Here is a 22,858-nt window from a genome sequence, read left to right on the forward strand (position 1 = left end):
GTCATGCGTGTGGCTGCAGGGGCCAGGAAAGCCCATGCCATGCCTTGTATCCCTCCCTGGGACCAGGGCTGGGGCTGCATGGACTTGATCCTGGTGGTCACAGCGGCTCTCCTCCAATCAGGGAGGACAGACCCCAGGGCAGGGTTCCTGCTCCAGCATGAGGCTATCCAGAAGGCTGGGTTGAGTCCTGGCTCTGTGGAAGTATTGATGGGGATATGGGCTTAGCCTCGCCCTTTCTGGACCTCCATGTCCTTGCTGATGAATGGGAGTCTGTAGGAGGAGCAGGAGAAAGGGCAGAGAGGAGGAAGACAGAAGAGGGAAGAAGGGTCTGCCCAGAAGAATCCAAATGCTGCCAGCTGTCTTTGCTTGGGTCTTTTACCTGTTGGCAGTGTGGGGTGGGAGGGTGTGCCCTTGCCGGTTAAGGGGGTGTGTCTGGTTTGGGGCTCAGGATAGTGACTTGGAGCATGTGGAGGAAGGAATGGTAGCTGGAGGGTGACTGAGGCAGGCTTGGAGGCTACTCTAGAGCCATTGCTACTGTTAGTTTTCTGCCATTATAACAAAATGACTGGGGTCTTTAACTTACAAAGAAGAAAGGTTGGTTTTTGGCTCCCAGTCTTGGAGGTTTTAGTTCAGGATGGGACAGATTCACTGCTTTGGGCTCTGGCAGTCATGCCAGATGATAATGACGGGAGTGCTTGGCAGAGAAAACTGCTCACCATGTGGCCAGGAAGCAAAAGAGAATGTTAGGAAGAGCTAGGGTCCCATAGTGCCCTTCCAGGACACACCCCGAGTGGCCCAAGGCCTCCCACTGCACTACCTCCTCAGGATCCACAGCACCACCCAGCGGCACTACCTGCGTGTTTGGGGGATGTTCAAAATCCAAACTGCAGCCCCTAAATTCTTAGGCATGTGGGCTAATGTATCCAAACTGGGATACATCAGGAGGCAGTCAGAAAATGCTTTAAATTATGGCATATTGTAAAATATTTATGTGTTAGTCCATGTTATAGTTTATATCTAGATATCCCCCCAAAGCCTCACGTGCTCACAAGTGAGGCTCTTGGTGTGACTGGATCATGGGGGTGTGATACTCATCACTGGATTAGTCCACTGATGGGTTTGTAGCTAAATGTGATGTTGGGAGATACAACCTGGTGAGAGGAGGTGGTCACTGTGGGGATGACCTGGAGGGGTCTGTCTCCCTCCTCCTCCCTTGATTCCTCGCTGTATCCTGCCTGCCATGGACTGTTTCTTCTCTGCCATATCCTCTGCCATGCCACCCTGCCTTGAAGCCAGGTGACTATGGACTGAAACCTCTACAAACTGTGAGCCAAAATAAACCTCTCCTCTTTAGAGTTGTGGGTATCAGGTATTGTGTCTCAGGAACAAGAAAAGTAGCTAAGATAGCCAATAAACAGATTATATTTTATTGGTGGACCTATGCAACATTCTCATTCAATTATCAATTCCAAATATAAAATTCTAAGATAACAAAAAAGTATATGTACATATTCATGTGCATTAAAACAAAGGCTTCTTTCTATTCTTTTTATTTAGACATTAAAAAGAGTATAAGCAAAAACACCTGGGGATGCTACCTCCTCTGCCATAGCTGTAGGGGGTGTAGTGAGTGCCCAGGTGAAAAATGCCCCTTTTTTGCTGAGAGCTGGTTCAGAAAAGCAGTCATCTGTCCAGACTACTGCAATGGAGAAAATGGATTTCACTACTGGAGTTGCTGGGGCTGCCTGCATTCAGCCTATGGAGTGTGCGGCCCTGTGCAAAAACAGCTTCCTGGTGCCAACAGATGACCATGCAAAATAGTGGAGGTGCTATCACCCCTCTCTGGAAAGTGGCATGCATCCTGTTGGAGTTGACATTTTGACAGGCAAAAACAATGAAGGAATTTGCCTTCTACTGGTAAGGTGTGTATTACACATATCAAAAGAAACAATTATCAAACAACATTGATAGAAGACTCCACAAGTCATAAAGGGAAAAAGATACCTTGTGAGTGGAAAAATCTGGTAGATACTACCTTAGCCAAGAGATCAGAGCCAACATTAGCAATAATAGGACAAACTGACATTATTTACCTCCTGATCTGACACCTGGGGACATATCATGTATTCAGTGTTCTTGCCAATAAATACATTTCCTGAGTCATGAGGAAACTATCAGACCCTAAGTGAGGAACTGCCAATAGCACAACGGTCTCCTCACAAACGTCAGTATCATGCAAACAAAGGCAAGGACCGCCCCAAACTAAACAGACTAAGCAGCCCAATAAATGCAAGGCATTATTCAGAATCAGATCCTAACCTGGGAATGATTTCCTCTAAAGGACAGTATCGGCCAATTTTGCAGATGAAGGAGGAGGTGAACACAAGCAGCATTTGTGGGAAGGAGCAGGGCTCAGGAGTTCAGTACTTCATGCTCTTCTCTTCACTTACTGCTTTGTGGAATCACTGGAGACAGATATGAACAAAGACATCAGCACATTTTCTTGTCAACTCTGCCTACTGTGATACAGACAAAATAAGACGAAGCAAAGTGTACTTGAAGAAACAGCATTATTGGGGGAAACAAGCTTGGTTGGAGGCATTCTAAAACATCAACTGCTTTTATTGTCTCTTAGAATAAAGATATGAACATAAACTTTATGTAAGCAAGATAAGCTAAGAAACACACTGTTATGTGGGATATGTACATTTGGGATTGCTATCTTTCTGGAGGGTTGGTTTCTTAAGTCACTATATAATGTCCCTCTTTGTCTTTAGCCACTTTTTATTGCCTTGAAGTTTACCTTATACTATTATAGCCACTTCTGCTCTTTTCTTTTTTATTACTCATTGCATCATATATCTTCCCCCCTATATTTTCAGTCTACCTGTGTTTTTGTATATGAAGTGAATTTCTTGTAGGCTGCGTATTGCTGCATATTCTTTTAAATCTACTGTGCCATATCTGTCTTTTTACTGGTAAATTTACATTAATTGATAACTTGCCATTTTATTATGTTTCCTCTTTGTTCCTTTTATTGTTCTTCAACTTCTCTCTTATTACCTTCTTATGGGTTATTTGAACATTTTAAAGGATTCTATCTTGATTTATTGATTTTTAAAAAAAATATATTGGTTTAAGGCTGGGGATTTAGCTCAGTGGTTCCAGTGCCTGCCTCGCAAGTGCAAGGTCCTGAGTTTGATCCCCAGTACCAAAAAAAAAAAAAAAAAAAAAAAAAAAAATATATATATATATATATATATAGGTTTGTATAATTTTTAAGTGATTATTCTAAGTGTAATTTTTCAGTAGTTGAAAACTCATGCCATTTCCTCCTTGTATCCATGGTTTTGGATGAGAAATCTTTTAAACTGATGCTTTCCATGATTAATTCATCATTCTTTTTTTTTTCTTTGGTACAAACCCTAAAGGAAAATAGCCTCCAACCCAGATTGATGAACCCTGCAAAACTATCTTTCAAAGTTGATGGTGAAATAAGGTATTTTCATGATAAAGAGCACCTTAGGAACTTCATGAATACCAAACCAGCACTCCAAAAAATTTTAGACAAAATCCTAGGAAAAGACAATGAGGATCACAACCCCAGGAAGCCCAGCAGAATGAATCTGTTGGGCGCAACAAGAAATGAATGCAAAGGGGGCAAATCCAACAAAAGGAAAAAGTCATGAGAATGATGTCAATACGTATCAGTTATAACCATCAATGTTAATGGCCTCAACTCACGAATCTAAAGAAATAGACTGGCAGAATGGGTCAAGAAGCAAGATCCAACAATATGCTACATACAAGAAACACACTTAATTCAAAAAGAAACTCATAGACTGAAAGTTAAAGGGTGGAAAACAATGCAACAGGAACCCAAAGAAAAGCAGGAGTAGCTGTCCTCTTTGCAGATCAAGTGCATTTCAAACCAACACTGATTAAGAGAGCCAAAGAAGGACACTACATCCTTGTAAAGGGAAAAATCCAAGAGGAAGAGATGACAATCATAAATATCTATGCACCAGACACTACTGCGCCCAACTATATAAAACAAGTACTAACGGGCACGAAAAATCATATAATCACTAATACAATAATAGTGGGGGACCTCAATACCCCACTGTCACAAATAGATAGAACAACTAGACAAAAAAGCAAGCAACGAAATACTAGAACTCAATCAAACTCTTGAACAAACGAACTTAACATGTTTACAGAGTGTTCCACCCCACAAAATCAGGATACACATTCTTTCCAGCTGCACACAGGTCATTCTCCAAAATAGACCACATACTTGCTCATAGAACATATTTAGGTAAGTGCAAAGGAACTGAAGTTATCCCCTGTATATTATCAGACCATAGTGTGATGAAATTGGAGATCAATAGCAAAAGAAACTGCAAGAATTTCATAAACACATGGAAATTGAACAACACACTTATGAATAACCAATGGGTCACAGAGAAAATTAAAGAAGAAATCAGAAAATAAAATAAAATTTAAAAAAAAGAAGAAATCAGACAGTTCCTTCAACTAACTGACAATGACAATACAACATATCGGAATCTATGGGACACAATGAAAGCAGTCTTACGAGGGAAATTCATAGCAGTGAATATGCATATTAGGAAAACAGAATGAGCCGAATTAACCTGATGCTGAACTTCAAGCTTCTAGAAAAAGAAGAGCATGACAAACCCAAAGCTCATACAAGGGAGGAAATTATAAAGATCAGAGCAGAAATCAATGCAATGGAGACTAGGAGAACAATACAGAAAATCAATGAAGTCAAGAGTTGGTTCTTTGAAAGAATAAACAAAATTGACAAACCCTTAGCCAACCTTATCAGAAAAAGGAAAGAAATGGCCCAAATCCATGCAATTAGGAATGAAAAGGATGAAAAAACAACAGCAGAAATCCAGAGGATCATCAATACCTACTTCCAGAAACTATATGCCAATAAGATGGAAAACACAGAAGAAATGGACAGATTCCTAGACACGTATGAATTACCAAAGTTGAATGAAGAAGACCTAAAAATACTAAACAACCCAATATCAACCAATGAAATTGAAAATGTAATTAAAACTTACCAAGAAAAGCCTGGGTCCTGATGGCTTCACTGCTGAATTCTACCAGACATTTAGAGAGGAACTACTGCCGCTACTGTTTAAACTCTTCAATGAAATTGAAAGGGAACCAATACTCCTGAATTCATTTCTGGAAGCAAGCATAACCTTGGTCCCCAAAGCAGAGAAAAACCCAACCAAAAAAGAAAACTATAGGCCAATCTCACTAATGAACATAGACGTAAAAATCCTTAATAAGATACTGGCAAATAGAATGCAGAAGATCATCAAGAAGATCATACACCCTGACCAAGTGGGATTCATCCCAGGGATGCAGGGATGGTTCAACATATGCAAATCAATCAATGTAATACACTATATCAATACAGCCAAGGACAAAAACCATATGATCATCTCAATAGATGCAGGAAAAGCATTTGACAAAATCCAACATGCATTTATGATAAAAACCCTACAAAAAATTGGAATAGAAAGTCTCTACCTCAATCTGATAAAAGCCATCTATGACAAATCAACAGCCAATATCATACTAAATGGTCAAAAATTGAAATCCTTCACACTAAAATCAGGAACAAGACAAGGATGTCCACTATCACCACTCCTGTTCAATATAGTTTTGGAAACTTTAGCCATGGCAATTAGACAAGAGAAAGAAATAAAAGGAATAAAGATAGGAAATGAAGAAGTCAAATTGTCATTATTTGCAGATGACATGATACTCTATATAGAAGACCCCAAGAACTCCACCAAAAGTCTTCTAGACTTAATAACCAAATTCACTCAAGTAACTGGTTACAAGGTTAACACAAAAAAATCAATAGCTTTCCTCTACACGAATGACAGACTCACTGAGAGAGAAATAGGGCAAATAATTCCTTTCCAACAGCATCCAAAAAACTGAAATACCTAGGAATCATCCTAATGAAAGAAATCAAAGACCTCTTCTCTGAAAACTATAGCACTCTGAAAAGAGATTGAAGATGATATCAGAAAATGGAAAGACAGCCCTTGGTCCTGGGTAGGAAGAATCAACATAGTGAAAATGGCCTTACTTCCAAAACTGCTATGCAGATTCAATGCAATCCCAATTGAAATCCCAGCAGCATACTTCATGGACCTTGAGAAAACAATCCAAAAATTCATTTGGAACAAGAAGAGACCCAGAATAGCAAAAGCAATTCTAGGTAACAGAGACATGGCAGGGGGTATTACAACCCCCAACTTGAAACTATACTACAAAGCTACTGTGATAAAAACAGCATGGTACTGGCAAAGAAACAGACCTGAGGACCAGTGGAACAGATTAGAAGATGCAGAAACAACTTCAGACATACTCAGCCACCTCACCTTTTGCCAAACACCCTCACTAGAGGAAAGATAACCTCTTTAATAAATGGTGCTGGAAAAATTGGATTTCAACTTCCCAAAGACTAAAACTAGACCTATATCTCTCACCATACACTAAACTAAAATTGAAATGGATTAAAGATCTAAATATTAAAACAGAAATACCAAATCAGCTGGAAGAGAGTTTAGGAAGAACTCTTGAAGACATTGGTGTAGGAAAAGATTTTATGAACAAAACCTCAGTTGCCCATGAACTAGCACAAACAATCAACAAGTGGGATCTCTTCTTACTAAAAAGCTTCTGCACAACAAGAGAAACCACCAATGGTGTGAAGAGACAACCCACAATGTGGGAAAATATTTTCACCAGCTGTCCTTCAGACAAAGGTCTACTATCTTGAATCTATAAAGAACTTAAAAAAATCAGACCTCCCAAATTTAAAGACCCAATCCAAAAATGGGCATCTGAAATGAACAGACATTTCTCAAACAAAGAAGTAGAAATAGCAAATAAACATGTGAAACAATATTCAACATCGAGAGATGCAAATGAAAACAAGGACGAGATTCCACCTCACCCCAGAAAGAATGGCTGCTATCAAGAATCAACCAATAACAAATGCTGGCAGGGCTGTGGGGAAAGAGGAACCCTGCTCCACTGCTGGTGGGAGTGTAGACTGGTGCAAGCACTGTGGAAATCAGTATGGAGATTCCTCAAAGAACTAGGACTGGAAGTCCCATTTGACCCTGCTATTCCCTGTTGGGTATCTTCCCCAAAGAATTAAAAGAATCATACCACAGTGATATATGTGGACTCATGTTCATAGCAGCACAGTTTGTAATAGCTAAAGCTTGGAAACAGCCCAAATGCCCATCAACTGGAGACTGGATAAAGAAAATGTGGTTTTTTAATAAAATGGAGTACTACTCAGCCATCAAAACCAAGAAATTAGAGACATTTATAGCTAAGTGGATGCACATTGAGGCAATACTCTGAAGTGAAATAAATAGGACACACATGTGTAAATGTCGAATAGTTTCTTTAGTGTGAGAAACTGAAAGTGTAAATAAGGACTGAAAGGTATAATAGATAATGTGAAATAGGAAGAAAAGGGGCAAAGGGGAAGGGGAAGTGGGAGGGGTAGGGGAAAGGAAAGAAGGGAATGGGATTAATATGAGAAAATGGAAAAATGGAAACAAAGTCTTCGTAAATAGGGAGGGATGGAGGGGTTGAAGGGAGGGGAGGGGAAGGGGGAAAAATAAGAACCAAGAGAGGTTATGTAAAGGTGCAAATTTCCATCGATGAATGCCATTATATTGTATACCTACAATGTACCAATAAAATGAAGAATAAGGAAATAATTTTTAAAAATTTATTTTTAAAATTTTGGGACCATCCCACTAAGTTGCCCAGGCTGACCTTGAACTTGGGTCCTTCTGCCTCAGCCTACTGGGTGGCTGGGTTTACAGGAGTTTAAACTGAGCTCTCCGCTGCCTCCATTGCTACCAGAGAAGGGTGAAAGAACCAGGCCAACTAGTCTGCTTGTTTATTTGTTTTCTTGAGGCTGGAGATTGAAGCCAGGGCCCCGTGCTAAGCAGGTGATCCACCCCCGAGGAGTCTGGCTCCATTCAGCCACTGTTGCTATGACTGGGCTGGAGTTCGCTCCCTGCTGGGCTCTGCACTTGCAGAGTCAGCACGAATTGGTAGCTCCACTTCTCTCTGTGGCACTCAGTTTCCCTGCTGCTGGGTGCAGTGGGTGCTGAACTCCAGGCTGGGCTTCTCTGACCCAGGCATGGAAAGAGAACAGAATGATGGATAGAATGGGGCTGGAGCCTGACTTCCAATGCCTTGCTGAGGAATTTCAACCAGGTGGTGAGGAGACTCGCTGCACACTGCCTCATTAAATCCCATTGGTGCCATGTGGTAGGGGAGGCTCAGCTCACTGCTGGGCCCCACTGACACTACCCTTAGGGGAACCATTGTACTACCTGCTTCTGCCAGGCAGAGAATGGAATATGAGCTCCCTGCATAGACTCAGTAATGTCACCTGTCAGGGGAACAGGGTGTTTGCCCTAGACGGCTCCACAGAAGCTGCCAGGGCAGGTTGTATGTTTTTTCCATTGGTATTTGACTGGAGTGGGGTGAGTGTTGCCAAGGTTTTCTGTTTTTAAGCCATCTTTTTCCTGGTCTTTAGGATTTGTCTGTGCATGATAATGGTTCTGAGCTGCAAGCCTGTACAGGAACTTGTTCAAGATATGTGGGAGGCAAGGAGGAAAACGAGGGGACTCGCCAGGGCGTCGTTTCTCAAGTCCAGGGGCCATCAGGCAGCCATTGTCTCCTTTCTTTGTTGTATTGTGTCCAGACTTTTTAGTTGTAAGAGGAGGACCAGGGAGAATATGACAACTCCATCTGGGTGAAACTGGGAAACAGCAGAGCTACTTTGCAGTGAAGCAGTCTGAGTGCAAACAAGGCTCAGACGTCCTTCTCAAAAGCAACTTCTTAACCCTTGGTAAAATAATCTGCAGGGAATACAAGCATCACCTGAGCATGATCTGAAAATCATAAGCACTCAGCTCTACCGATGAATCTCAGCAGTATCTGTGAAAACAAACGTGGAGCATATGTTACTCTAACAAAGAACCCTCTTATTTTTGATTTAGAACAAACAGGAATCCATGTGTCACTTGGGCAAACTAGATCCAAGTCACCCAATGTTCTCAAGAATTCCTACTGGAAGTCAAAGCCGGGTAAAGCAAAACCAAGGAGTATTTGTACAAACAAGTCCTAATTAGGATCAGTCTAAGCTGTTTTTGCTATTTGAACCTGGACCTTGGGCATTATCTTGGTCTTTATGGACCTCAAACCTGGACATTTCCTTTGTTATGGACTTACATGATGGATTAGTGGCTCTAAATGTGGAGCTGGGTCTTAGACCTAGATTTCTGAGGTGGACCTTGATCTGCACTTGGATATGGGCTTTGGCCCTGTATCTTAAACTTGGACATTGAATTTGGACTGCATCTTGGACTCCAACCTTTAAATGAAGTTGTATCTCAGACATGGATGGACATGGGTCTCAGGCAGGGCCTGAACTTAGACATGACTATGGATGTGGCTGTTAGACTGGGACTTTAGATCTGAACATCAACCTTGGAGTTTCACTTTGGACTTTGCTCCTGGACTTTGGTAATTGCAGTGGTTTAAATGGGAACTGTACCACAAAGACAAATCCATTGAAGGCTCTATCTCTAAGGCACCAGTGTTTGGAGGTGGGGTCTAGAGAAGCAGTGGGTCACGAGGCCCTGACCTCATCCGTGGACTCACCCATTAGTGGCCCATAGCTGAATCGGCCATTTGGAGCTGGGACCTGAAGTGGGTTCCTGAGTCTCTGCTCTTGAAGGGTGTATTTTGCCCCCAGCCTCCTCCTCACCGGCTCTTTTCTTCTCTCACTTCCTTGTTGCCATGAGGTGAGCAGCTTTCCTCTGCTATACCCTTCCACTGTAATGTTCTTACTCATGAAACTTGGCAATGAAACCAGCCAAATATGGACTAAAATCTCTGAAACTCGGAGCCAAAACAAACTCCTTAAAGTTGATTTATGTCAGGGATTTTTGTCACAAAAATGGAAAACTGCCTAACATAGCAATGGAATTCTGGTTTTATTCCTGGATCACAGCCTTGGACATGTTCCTTAGGCCTTGAACTTGGGCCTGAACCTCAAACACAAACATCACTTTGGAGTCAGTCCTGGGACTGTGAACAGGACCAGGACCGTGATCCTTTGACTTGGATCTCTAGACATGAATGTAGACTATGAGCATGAATGTGGATGTTGAGCCTAGACTTAGAAATCTGTGCTGGGCCCTGAATGTGAATCGGTAACATCAGTCCTCTACAGGGAACTTGGATTTGGATCTAGGCCTGGGACCTGGAACTGGACTGGGATCATGGAAATCAACCTTGAATCTTGGACCTGAACTTCAGTCCTGGACATTGAAACTGACTTTGAAAATAGACTTGGAATCTAAACTATGGACTTCAACCTCGGACCTTTGAACTTTATTTAATTGACCTGAAAATTAGACTGAAACCTGGGTCTTGGGCCTTGATTATGTGCCCGGATTATGTATCTATATAATGGACTCTAATTTAGACATAGAATTTGGACCTGTGTGTGAATTTGGACCCCATATTGGGAGCTGAACCATGGACCTGTGGATTGTCCTTACATTTGTGCCTGGACCGGAGACTGTTGGATCTGTAAGGTCAAATTTGGACCTTGGACCTAAACCCAGCCCTGGACATTAGAATAAGACCTTGACCAGAAATTGGACACGACTCTGGATGTGGCTGTTAGAACTTTGCTTCTGATCTTGAATGTGGAATTCACACATTACCTAGACCTTCTCCCATGACCTTGTACCTGGTCTGTGGATCTGGATCTCAGACCTTGACTTGCAGTTGAAACTGGACTTTAACCTTGGTCTGAATGCTTGGCCTGGATTTGGACTCTGATAGGAATCTGAATCTAACCTGGGACTTGGATTCGTCTCAATCTTGAACCTAGGCTTTGGACCTGGACTTTGGAATTGGCCTCAGACTTTGAAATATAAACTGGGCCTTAGATTTTTGCTCCATCTGGACTTGGGCCTTGACCTTAGATATAGATCTTTCCAGAACTTTGGACTTGAACTTAGATTTAGTTCTTGGTCAGGACCTAAACTTTGACTTAAAAACCATATTATGAGGTCAGATGTTTCCTCACTGTTGAACTTGGCTTTTGCACACAGATGTTTTCTGGACTTTGGTCTGGAGCAGCACTTGGACCTTGGACCTATACCCTGGTCCTTGGACCTTGGCTTTAAATTATGACTTTTAACCATGGTCATGCACCTCAGATCCAGATCTAACCTTGACTTTGACTGGAGAACTGCTGATATAGCCTAATCATTGAGCCTAGGTCTTTCTACTTACTTGAATTGGATCTTTGATCTGGAACTTGGATTTTGATTGGCACCTTGAACTTGATCTTGGATCTGGAACTTTAACCTCATATGTTGACCTTTACCTCTGCCATGGAGCATGACATGACCTTGTATATGGATGTGAGATGTGAGCTACGGATCTTGACAGGGACATTGGACCTAGGTTTGTGCAGACCCTTGAATATGACCTTATGCTTGGAACTTGGTCTTAGTACTGGAGGTGGATCTTGGAACTTTGGCCCTATGTCTATCCCTTGACCTTGGACTCGGAGCATGGAAGTTTGTGTTGGACCTGGATAAGGACCCTTGACCTGAACCTTGGTCCTTAGATCAGGATCTTGGATCTTAAATTTTGCTTTGGCTTAGACATTGTGCCGGATCTTTGACATGGAAACTGGATAGATTTAGACCTTTTACTTTGACCTTGGTCCTGGACTTTGATGGTGGAACCAAAGTTTGAACTTTGATTCTAATTCTAAGCTTGTTTTCTTTGTTGTACAAGTAAAGCTGACTTCATTTAACTTGCAGCAAGAACATACTTTTGAGAATAATATATGAGACTGATCTTGTTTTTGCATTTGGAAAAATTGCTTGTCTTCTCAAACACTTACTGGATTCATCCTAGCTGACTCTAATGTGCAATAAGAATGTACTTTTGATAACAATGTGTGATAATGGACTCATACATGTTTCGTTTCACTTTAACTCACTCTAACTTGCAAGAGGAACATTTGAGAACTCCATTGATTCTTACATTGGTTTCACAAATGCTGCGAGGATTCATCAATATAATTGAGAAGAATAAGCATTTTTGCTTATATAATGCTTATAACTATCACGACTTATTCTACCAAGATATAGAGAGGTCCATATCCGAGGTCTAGGTTCTAGGTCTAAATTCCATTTCTAACGTCCTAAACTTATCCAGTACCCTATTCAGTGGTCCAAGTCCATATACAGTGTTCAAATCCAAGCTCCAGGTCTAAGGTCAGTCTAATATGAGCTCAAATCAAAGTTGCAAGATCCATATCCAAAACCCATTTCCAGGTCTGAGATCCAGGTCTAAGGTCTAGGTGCAATGTCTGGTCCAATGATAAAGTCTAGGTTCAAGCCTAACAGTCAGCCTCATGGTTCAATTTCAGAGTAGAATTTTATTCCTGAGGTCAGGACTGTGTGTAATTCAAAGCCAGATCCAAGTTCCAGGTACAAGATCTGTATACAAAGGTGGATCAAGGTTTAAGGTTCAACTTTCAAAGTCTAGGTCTATGGTTAGGCCTAATGGCTTGGTCAAATCCCAGTCTCAGGTAAAGACCCAAGGTCCAGAACCACATATGAGGTTTGGGTCAAAGTCTATGGCTTAAGTTTAAAGCACAAGTCCACAGTTTAGGTCTAATATAAGTTAGACTTTAGATCTTGGATAAAGCCAGATATAGTTTGAGGCCCAAGGTCCAGGTCAAGTTTCATGGTGGTTAGAGGTTTTATGTTTAGTTCTAAGGTTTCGGTTCAAAGTGAGTCCAGGTCAGTGTTGAAAGTCCAGGTGAGATGTCATGAGCAAATCTCTACATCAAAGGTCCCTAATCTTATCTTTGAAGTCCAGGTCCAAGATCTATGTCTCAGGTTCAGATTTGAGATTCAAAGTCTAGGACCATGTTTCTAGTCCTAATTTCATAAATGTATTTCAAAGCTTAGGTCTGGGTCCAGATTAGGTCAATCCAAGGTACAATTCAAATACAGTTTACAGATCAAGGAATAAGGTCAGGCCTAGATTCACATACAAATTCCATGTCCAAAGTCATGGTTCAATTTCCAGAAGAAATTAATTTAATGTTTTATCAATAACTGCATCCCCTCTAAAGTCCTAGATTTCTGGGTGATGGTAATGTTTGGTCTTATACTTACATCATTATTTTTGTCTCAATATTTTATAACCTAAGGCCTAAATTGTAAGACTATCTACAACTATCAAACTCTGTAAACAACAGTAATATAGAGGGAAAGGAAAAAAATTAAAAAATAAAGAAGGTATTGTGGTATATATCTCAGCATCCCCCCCAAAGCTCGTGCACTCATAGGGGGCTTTTTGGAGGTGATTGGATCATGGAGGAGTGTATTTGTCAGTGGATTAGTCCACTGATGAGTTTATAGCTAAATGTGATATTGGGAGGTAAAACATGAGGGGAGGAGGTGGTCACTGGGGGCGTGGCCTGGAAGGGTCTATCTCCTTCCCCTTCCCTTGATCCCTCTCTGCTTCCTGCCTACCCTGCCATGGACTGTTTCTCCTCCACCATCCCCCTCTACCATGTCCCCCTGCCTTTGAGCCAGCCAACTACGGACTGAAACCTCTACAAACTGAGCCAAAATAAACTTCTCCTTACAGGTGTGGGTGACAGGTATTGTGTGTCAGCAATGAAAAAGTAACTAAGACAAAAGGGAAAGGAAGTGAGGAAAGTAAGTTGAAATATAAGAAAATACTGGTAGTGTCTGTTTCTATAATGACTATAGTAGTCATTTATGTCTTCATTCTTCCAGGACCTAGTCCATGTTCCTGTGACCTTAGCCTTTTAGATGGCTTTTAACCCACAGGTGACATGGGCTTCATTCACTACCTGGAGATTCTGTGGTCTTCTGTGAACTTTTACATTGAACAGAGTGGCCCTGAGAGGCTCCAGGAATCACCTGGGTTCTTGTGATTGTCTCTGCCTGCACAGCACAGCATAAACTTTATTAACCCTAACTATCATTTACCACATTTCCTTTGGTTTTGTTAAGCAAATGCTTCTCCGTATGTTGTAGGCCCTTCAGTCAGTCTTCAGAGAATAATTTTATATGCTAATTTAAAGCAGTTTAATAAATGTTTCTCTGTGAGAATGGTTTCCCAGTCCCTCAAAGGGTCTATCCTATATGTTAAACAGCATGATATTACTGGAAGGTGTACTGTAATAAATTAAAGAAACACTGTAAACCCCAAAGCAAGCATAAAACTAATGCAAGAGTGAGTTAACAAAGGAGATAAATATTAGATAATAAAAATACTTAATCCCAAAAAGGTGGCAAAAGAACAAAGAATAAAATGGAAGCCCAGCTCTGTTTGCTGGATGTTAAGGATCTAAGCACCCCAATTAAAAGACAAAGACTGTCAGGCTGGATAAAAAAGCTGCCTAGAGGGCCAGGGATTTAGCTCAGTGTTTCTGCCACCTGCCTCGCAAGCCCAAGGTCCTGAGTTCGATCCCCAGTACCAAAAAAAAAAAAAAAAAAAGCTACCTAGAAGAAGTCACTTTAAATATGAAGACAAAATTATGGTTAATGTTAAAAGATGGAAAAAGATATTAATGATATAATAAATATCAGGTGAAGTCAGTTTCATAACAAAGACTTTTGGCCGGGAAAAAGAAAATCATTTTGTGATGACAAAGAGGTCAAGTGGTCCTAGCACACACATCCCTGCCTAATAACAGAACTCCTAAACACAGGAAGGAAAGAAAAGAAAATGGAGAGCTTAAAGGAGACATAGACAAATCCACAAGAACAGATTTTAACTCTGTACTACTTTTCTATTGCGGCCGAAACAGATTAAAGCAGATTTAGTGGCTCAACAGTGAGGTATTCATTACCTTGTAGTTCTTTGTATCAGAAGTCTGGTACAGATCTGGGCAAAAATTAGTGTCCTAAGCTGTTTTCTGTTCTGGAAGTTCTGGGGGGGCTCTTCTTCCTTCCTGCGCCTTGGCTCTTTCATGCCCCCATCATCAAAGCCCAAGGTGTTCCACCTCTCTCCTTTTTCTCTGACCACACCTGGGAAAGATTCTTCTCTTTTAAGGACTCATCCATCTGAATAATCCAGGATGATCTCCCTGTCTCAAGGTCTGCAACCTTAATCACATTGACAAGGTCACTTTGGGTTTTTTGAGACAAGGTAGCCCAGGCTAGCCTTGAACTCGAAGCAATCCTCCTGCCTCAGCCTCTTGAGTGCAGGGATTATAGGTGTGTGCCACCACACCTGGCTGCAAGGCCACTTTTGCCATGTAAATATATTCTCAAATTTCAGACATAGGGTGTGAACATGTTTGGGGGCCATTCTTTGGTGTATGACAACGCCACTTCTCTATAATTAATAGAACAAGCAGAAAGAAAATTACCAGGCATGTAGAAGACTTGAAAAACACTCGGTCATCTCCATCTTCCTGTATTTACAGAGCATTCCACCCCAAACAGCAGAGGGACATATTTTTTAAAAGTGCACATGAATATTTTCCAGGGTGTATGCCACACCCTGGGTCATGAATCAAGTCTTGATAAATTTAAAATAATTTAGATCTTACCAAATATATTCTCTGACCATTCTGAAATTAGACATAAAATCAATGACAGAAAATATCTGGAAAATTCCCATATATTTGGAATTGAACATGTTTCCAAATATTCCCTGGGAAAAAGGAGAAATCATAAAGGAAATTATAAAGTAATTTATAATTATTTTTGTGTTTCCAGTGGAAATCGAAACACAACATACTAAAATGTGTCAGATGTAGCTAATGCACTACTCAGAGGGACCCTCTCGTCACTAAGGGACCTATGTTCATTAGCTTGGAAGGCTCTACTTGGGACTTCAGAGCCTGCATTAATAACCTAGAACAAGGAAAAAGGTGAACTTCAAACATAATAAAGATCGGAGAATAAATCAATGAAAATAAATCAGAAAGTCAACAGTGAAAATGAATAAATCCAAAATACTGAGATTAATATAGTTGATAATCCTCTTACCAGACTGATTAGGGAAAAAATGATAACAGATAATAAATTATCAATATTAGAAAAGAAGGTCACATCACTGTAGAGTCTGCAGATAAATGTAATTCAGCTTGTTTTCAGACTAAATAAAAACAGTGTATGACTCTAAGACTGAGGGCCTTACCAAACGCTCCGAGGAGCTGACTGCAGCGAAGAACACCCGGGAAGGAACACACCGGACAAGTTGGAAAGTAGAACAGACCTTTATGAGTCTGGCCAGACGGCACTCCCAAGCTCCAAGCTTAGAGAGGCAGCTGGCTCAGAGTCCGAGGCTGTTTTTATAAGGGTCTCAGGGGAAGGTGGCAAGCAGAAATACAAAAGCGGAGGGGAGAGATAAAACAGACCTTTTACAGATTGTCCTTCAGATAACATATTCAGATACGGAGTTGGGCAGGCATGACGGAACACGACGCACACAACAGACCTTCCTGGCACAACAAGAAGCACAACCCTGGAACGCGATGTCTGCCTGGTGATCCGTAACAGAAGCAGACAAGTTGGGGCCCTATTACAAAGATGGAGTAACTATTGTTCAGTCTCACAATGACCATTTCAGTACATTTAGAAAATAAACTGTACTGGTTTCCTAGGGCTGCTGTGAAAAAGACACAGACTTGGTGGCTTAAGACAACAGACTTTATTTTCTCACAGTTTTGGAGGCCAAAGTCTGAAATCCAGGTGCTGGCAGGACAGGCTTTCGCCAAAGGCTCCAGAGGAGAGTCGACCCCATGCCTTTCTCTCAGCGGCCTCATGTTACACACACTCCTCAGCATTTCTTGTCTTCTTTTTCTTCCAGAAGACAAAGGTTTAATTGCCAGACATATACAAATACACATTCATACACACACCCACGCAATACTTCAGGGCTTTTCATACCAGTTATTTTAGGGCATAAGCTGAGTACTATCCCTCCACACCCCATCAAAAAAGGAACAACAACCGAAAAAGGAAAAAAAAATCCCAGTTTTAACCCTCTCCGTAATGAAGAAAACTCCCCTCACCCACGTACAAAGTAATTGCACAGCGGCAGCTTCCTGGCGGCCCCACGGAGCACGCTCCCACAGATGTCCCCCATCGGCCACTCCGTTGGGATGGCAACAGGCAGGTATTCGGGATTTTCCCCAGTAGTGGTTATTACAGTCAGCACCACTGTGAGGTTCGTGAATCAGGCTCTGAACAAAAGTGTGAGTTACAGATTTGATAGTCAAACAGAATCATGACTGAGTTTATCTACGACAAAGGGACAATGAGGTGAGACTGAAAACTAAGCCATAGACTGCTTGATGTCCCAATATTCAAACAATAAACCAACCCTCCATTTTCACATAGGCTCAGCTTCATCCCCGAGAAGTGGACAATGCTCCACCCTTGGGAGTAACCAGATTGTTTTCCCCACTCTTTGGCAGGAGATGCATATTCTTGTTGAGTATCTCAGTCTAAACTCTGTGACAACCACAGCCCTGGTTTCTTCCTTTCCAAAATCTTAGTGAGTTTTTTCCTTTTCGGGGTTGCGACTGCTGATGTAGGCAAAGAAAGAACAGTTCAAACTGGCACTCAGCCTTTCCAGGAGCCACATGATCATTTACAAAGCTCTCCCCATCTCTCCCATTCTGCTCTTGCCTTCCTAGCTCTCAAAACATCTCTTAAACTGAAGTTTAAAGAAAAAAACACTATTCCATTCTCAACAAATACTCTAAAATCCATTTGTTATTTGAATGCTCATGGATAGAAACTATTTTTAAAAAGTGTCAAATTCAGGTTCGCGGACCATGTTCATGAGTATCAAAAACCCTATTAGATATAATCTCAGTTTTCATCTTGATTTGCTACCTGTAAGAAAATGCTATTTGAACCAGTTCCATGAAATTCTGAATCTGAGAACTAAATTGGGGTAAACGAGTTATTGTGGAAAAAAAATAACTATCAAAAGCTCTTTCTAGAAAATTCAACTACCGTGCTATTCCTCAGGACCAAAAAGATTTCCACTCATCTCCTCACGAAAAGCATTTCTTGTCTTGAGATGCATCTTTCCAACCTCTGCCTGTGTTTTCACATGGGTGTGTGTGTGTGTGTATGTGTGTGTTCAGCTTTTCTCATAATGATTAAGGCTCACCCTGCTTGAGGGTTCCTCATCTTAACTTGGTTACCTTCATGTGAGTAAAGACTCCATTTCCAAATAAGGTCACATTCACACAAAAATTCACATGGAAAATTCGAGTTGAGAGGTAGAACGTTAGCATGTCTATTTGGGGGACAGGATTCAATCTCCAAAGAAAGCATTTAACAGGATTCAACACCTAAGCCTTATAAAAGTTCTAACCAAACTGGGAATAGGGGGTAGCTCCTCAACCTGTTGAAGAGCATCTGCAAACCCTGCACCTAAGTGGATCCTCAGTGATGAGTGCTGAAAGCCCGCCTCTAAGATCAGGAAGGATGCAACAGTGTGTTGCCTCATCACTGCTACTCAGCACTGTATGGAGACTCTAACCCAGGCAACAAGACCAGAAAAAGAAATTAGGGGCACCTAGAGGGGAAAACGAAAAATTAACTCTCTTTGTTTGCAAAGAAAATGCCATTCGTGCACACCCATGTTCATAGCAGCACAACTCACAATAGCTAAATCTTGGAAGCAGCCTGTAAGTCCATCAACAGATGAATGGATAAGGAAAATGTGGTATCTATACACAATGGAGTACTATGCCATAAAGGATAAATTTGAGTCATTTGTAGGAAAATGGATGCATCTTGTTACATGTTAAGTGAAATAAATTAGTCACACAAGCTTAAATCACATGGTTTCTCTTATATGAGAAACCCAAAGTATAAATAAAGTGCAAAATAAAAGATCAACAAGAAAATCCTATGGAATCTACCTAAGAAGTTATAAGAACTAATAATGAGTCTAACAGATTTGTAAAATAAAAATAATCATGCCAAAACAATATTTCTATATAGCATCTAGTACTTGTGTATAGTAGGAATGAAAAATTTGAAATTAAAATATAAAGATGAAATGACTGCAAATAGCCAAAACTTGGAAAAGAACAAGGTTATCTACTTTCAAGACTTCTTATAAATTATAATAATCAACACATTGCAGTATGGAGAAGTAGTAAAGCACAGCAGAGTCCAGAAATAGATTCACATGTATAGAGTCAATTTTTGATAAAGGAACAAAAATTCAACGGAGATAGGATAGTCCTTTCAACAGATGTTGCCACCACAACTGGACATTCATATGCAGAATAGAAGAAAAAAGGTGAAAAATTAACTCAAAAATCTTAAATCCTTATATGCAAAATATAAAACTATAACATTTCTGGATGAAAACAGAAAAAAAGCATTGTGGCATGGACAAAGGTCACTAGAGCATCATTTATAAAAGGCAATTTTTAAAAATTAGGATTCCACAGAATTAAGGACTCATGCTCTTCTAAAGATACTGTTAACACAAAGAAAATCAAGCCAAAGACTTGGGGAAAACATTTGCAAATTATATATTTGTTAAAGGGTTTGCATCTAGAATTTATAGAGTTCTTAAAATTCAGTAAGCAAACAAACAACCCAATTAAAATGGTAAGATGTTTGAACAGAATCTTTATTAAACAAGATATACGGTGACAAGCACATGAAAAGATGCTGAATATTGTTAGCCAAGGTCCAGCACCAGTTGAAGGTCATGCTCAGGTCGTAGACCAATCTGGTCCAGGGATAAGGTTCAGATTCAGGGCTCCATCAAAGATTTAGGACTGGGTCAAGGTTTCAGCTCTAAAATCAAGTCAATGAAACTGGAGACATCTCTAAGGTCCAGGTCTAGTATCTGTGTCCAAATGAAGATCTAGGCTCAGGTTTGGGGTCCAGGTCCTGGGTCCATGAAGAGAGGTTAGAAGCCCAAGTCCAGGCCAGGTCAAGATCTGAGTTTAATGTCAAAGTCAGGGTCCAGGAAGACACCAGGTACAAAGTCAATGTCAGATTTCCAGCCCAGAATCCCAGGTGTATGTCCAAGGAATGGGTTAAGATCTATTTCGAGTTAAAGTCTAAGACTGACGTTAAATTCATGACCAACATCCAAGGATCAAACGCAAGATTCAAGGTTCACTTCCAAAATTCAGGTCCATGTCTGCAGAAGGTCTGTGTTTATCTGACCTCCATATTTAAGGCCAAGGCCAGCATCAGAGCTGAGGTTTGACACCAAGTCCAAGATTAGAACAAAGCCTTGAAAATTAGCCCTGGACCTGTCCTGGATATCTGAGCCGCCAAATCTGAAGATGCCCGGTGGGCTTCCCCTCATCCAAAACCCGCCTTCCTTCATCAATCTCTTTCAAAAAACTTGTTCTCAATCCAACCTTTGCGTTCACTACATGTTCACACCCCAGATTTTGTCATTACCCAAAGCTGCAACTCCTACATAGTCTTAATGTCAACATTTCACTCTGTGACCGCCATCTGCTAATTTTATTTCTTGCTCTTCTAGCATCCCAATGCCATCAAGTTAAAATCTCAATAGGGTCTTCAATCCACTGGTCTCTTTGTTGTTGTTTACTACCCCCCATGTCTCTGTTTACGTCCTTACCTGGCTGATTTGCTGCGGTCACTGCATATACTCTTTCCCTGGGGGGACCCCGACACCCTTACCCTCCCTCCCTCCAGTACATGCACAACCTTGTCAAATCTACCTTGCCACTCACATGTGCCTGTATCCCACACAGCTAGGTGTAGGAATAACCACCCCATACTAAATTGCCCTGGGCCATTTCTCACCCAAGCATGTGTCTTCAAACCTCAGATTCCATGCCACCTTCACGCTCAGTTAATCTAGTTACTTTTATCATTATTATCACCTTTTGGGACACTGGAGGTTGAGCCCAGAGCCTCGAACATGCTGGGTGAACATCATACCACTCAGCTATATTCCCAGGCCTTTTTATTTTTATTGCGGGACAGGGTCTCACTAAGTTGCCTAGGCTGGCCTTGAAGTTGTGATCCTCCTGCCTCAGCCTCCTGAGTAGCTGAGATTGTGGGCAGGCACTGCTTGCTTCTCTCTTGTTGCTAAACCACGACAGTCCGTTGACAAATGGCAGGTCCTCCCACGGGCTCCGACTCCACTCTGCCTCAGCAGTCCTGCCTGTGTCCTGCAGTGCGCCCAGATAGGAAGGGGGTTCTCTTTCTCAGTGTCTGCAATCTCGCGGCTCCTGCACGTTTCTGCGCTCACGGCCCCACGCTGACATCACATGTGATATCACACCAAAAAGAAACTGTGGCCCTGAACCTTGTTGGTACTGTTTACCAAAACCATTTAAAAATAAAAGAAGCTGCGGTCCTGTGGCCACCGTGGCTCTCAGGGAGCCCAGGTTGGCCAAGCTCGTCCCAAGGCATGAGGAGAGGAGACCTGGCCCGCCCAGCCAGTCCCCACCTGGAGGCTGTGCGCACAGCCCTGCAACTCTGCAGCCTCTTGCAGGGCACGGTGGGGCCGACTCTCCACTGCCCCGCGGCTCTGCTCCAGTGCCCCGTGACTTTGTGTTCATATGTCCGGCCTCTGCCTTGCTTTAGAGGAACAAGTGACACGCACACGGCTGCTCCTCTGGTTCAGGAACACGGTGCACTCTACGTCACCCTTGGGCGTGCTTTGTGCATTTGGCTTGGAAGCCTGTGTGCTCTCTGGTTTCCCGAGTGCCCCATCTCAGGCTCTTTCGCGGCTTCTTTCCTGTGTCCTTGACTCCCAGACTTGGCAGTGTCTCTGGGCTCAGCAGTTGGACCATGCAGCCCCGACCTCCTCCTCCACATCTGCAGCCTCACATACCTCACGTATTATGATGAGCCCGAGTTTATGCCTGTGGCTGTCCGCAGGGGGGTCCCCAGGTGGGTGTTTGGGTGCCGCTGGTGCGGGGTGAGGACTGCACCCCCATTCCGCCTGCTCGCCTTGGCAGGGTCTTTCTTCTCCAGAGTCTTCGTGGCTGATCTGGGCTGCAGGCTGCGGACATGTCCTCGGGACCGTACACATCTCAGCGTCCTTCCTGCCAAGCAAAGGAAGTGGGGGCCAGGGTCAGTCACAGGATCCGGGGAGTCCGGGGTCCTTTCTCTGGTGGGCCATTGTCTGGTCCTACGCATTCTGTAAATGCAGCTCCCTCCGGGACCTGGTTCTCAGTTTCACCTAGGTGCTTCGCTGCCTTCCCTGCTCTCTGGCACACATTCTTGCTCTGAAGAGAGCTGCTTTGAGGTATCCTCGGAAAGTGCTGGTTTTTATCTGGTCTTTGCCAAGTGCTGAGTTTGGGTGGGCTTTGCACCCAAAGGCTTTTTCAGTACTGTTTTCTCATAATAAGAACCCTTAAACTGCTGACTTTTGTTTGTTTGTTTGCTTTTGAGACATGGTCTCACTATGTAGCCCAGGCTGGTCTCCAACTCAAGGCAATCCTCCTGCCTCAGCCTCCCGAGTGGGGGGATCACAGGTGTGTGCCACCACGCCTGGCAAATGCTGACTTTTTCAGTAACGTGACATTGCATGTTTCTGAGCTCATTTAGCTTTGCTTCTGACGGCAAATGATTCCTTAGGTACTCTTTACGGTGACACCTTTCCGATGAGGCCACTGTCAGCAGGTGCTCTGTTTCCCACGTTCCCCTGGAGCTGTTTGCCAGTCACATGATCCACC

General features: G+C 42.2%; 1 long non-coding RNA gene across 2 annotated transcripts; it reads right to left on the reverse strand.

Moving 5' to 3' along the window:
* Positions 1-1,411: 1,411 nt before the first annotated feature.
* LOC110349009 (uncharacterized) lies at positions 1,412-16,480 on the reverse strand. Of its 2 annotated transcripts, none has more exons than XR_015451079.1 (2): positions 16,336-16,480; positions 1,412-9,039 (listed from the first exon to the last, which is right to left on the reverse strand). It is a non-coding gene; the product is annotated as an uncharacterized LOC110349009 (long non-coding RNA). The 2 variants fall into 2 exon arrangements; XR_015451080.1 differs by lacking the exon at positions 16,336-16,480 and adding an exon at positions 15,038-15,564.
* Between the last annotated feature and the right edge of the window lie 6,378 nt (positions 16,481-22,858).

This window comes from Heterocephalus glaber, unplaced genomic scaffold, assembly GCF_053883595.1.
Source record: "Heterocephalus glaber isolate CG9 unplaced genomic scaffold, H.glaber_assembly_v1.0 deba00001175, whole genome shotgun sequence".
Classification (NCBI taxonomy): domain Eukaryota; kingdom Metazoa; phylum Chordata; class Mammalia; order Rodentia; family Bathyergidae; genus Heterocephalus; species Heterocephalus glaber.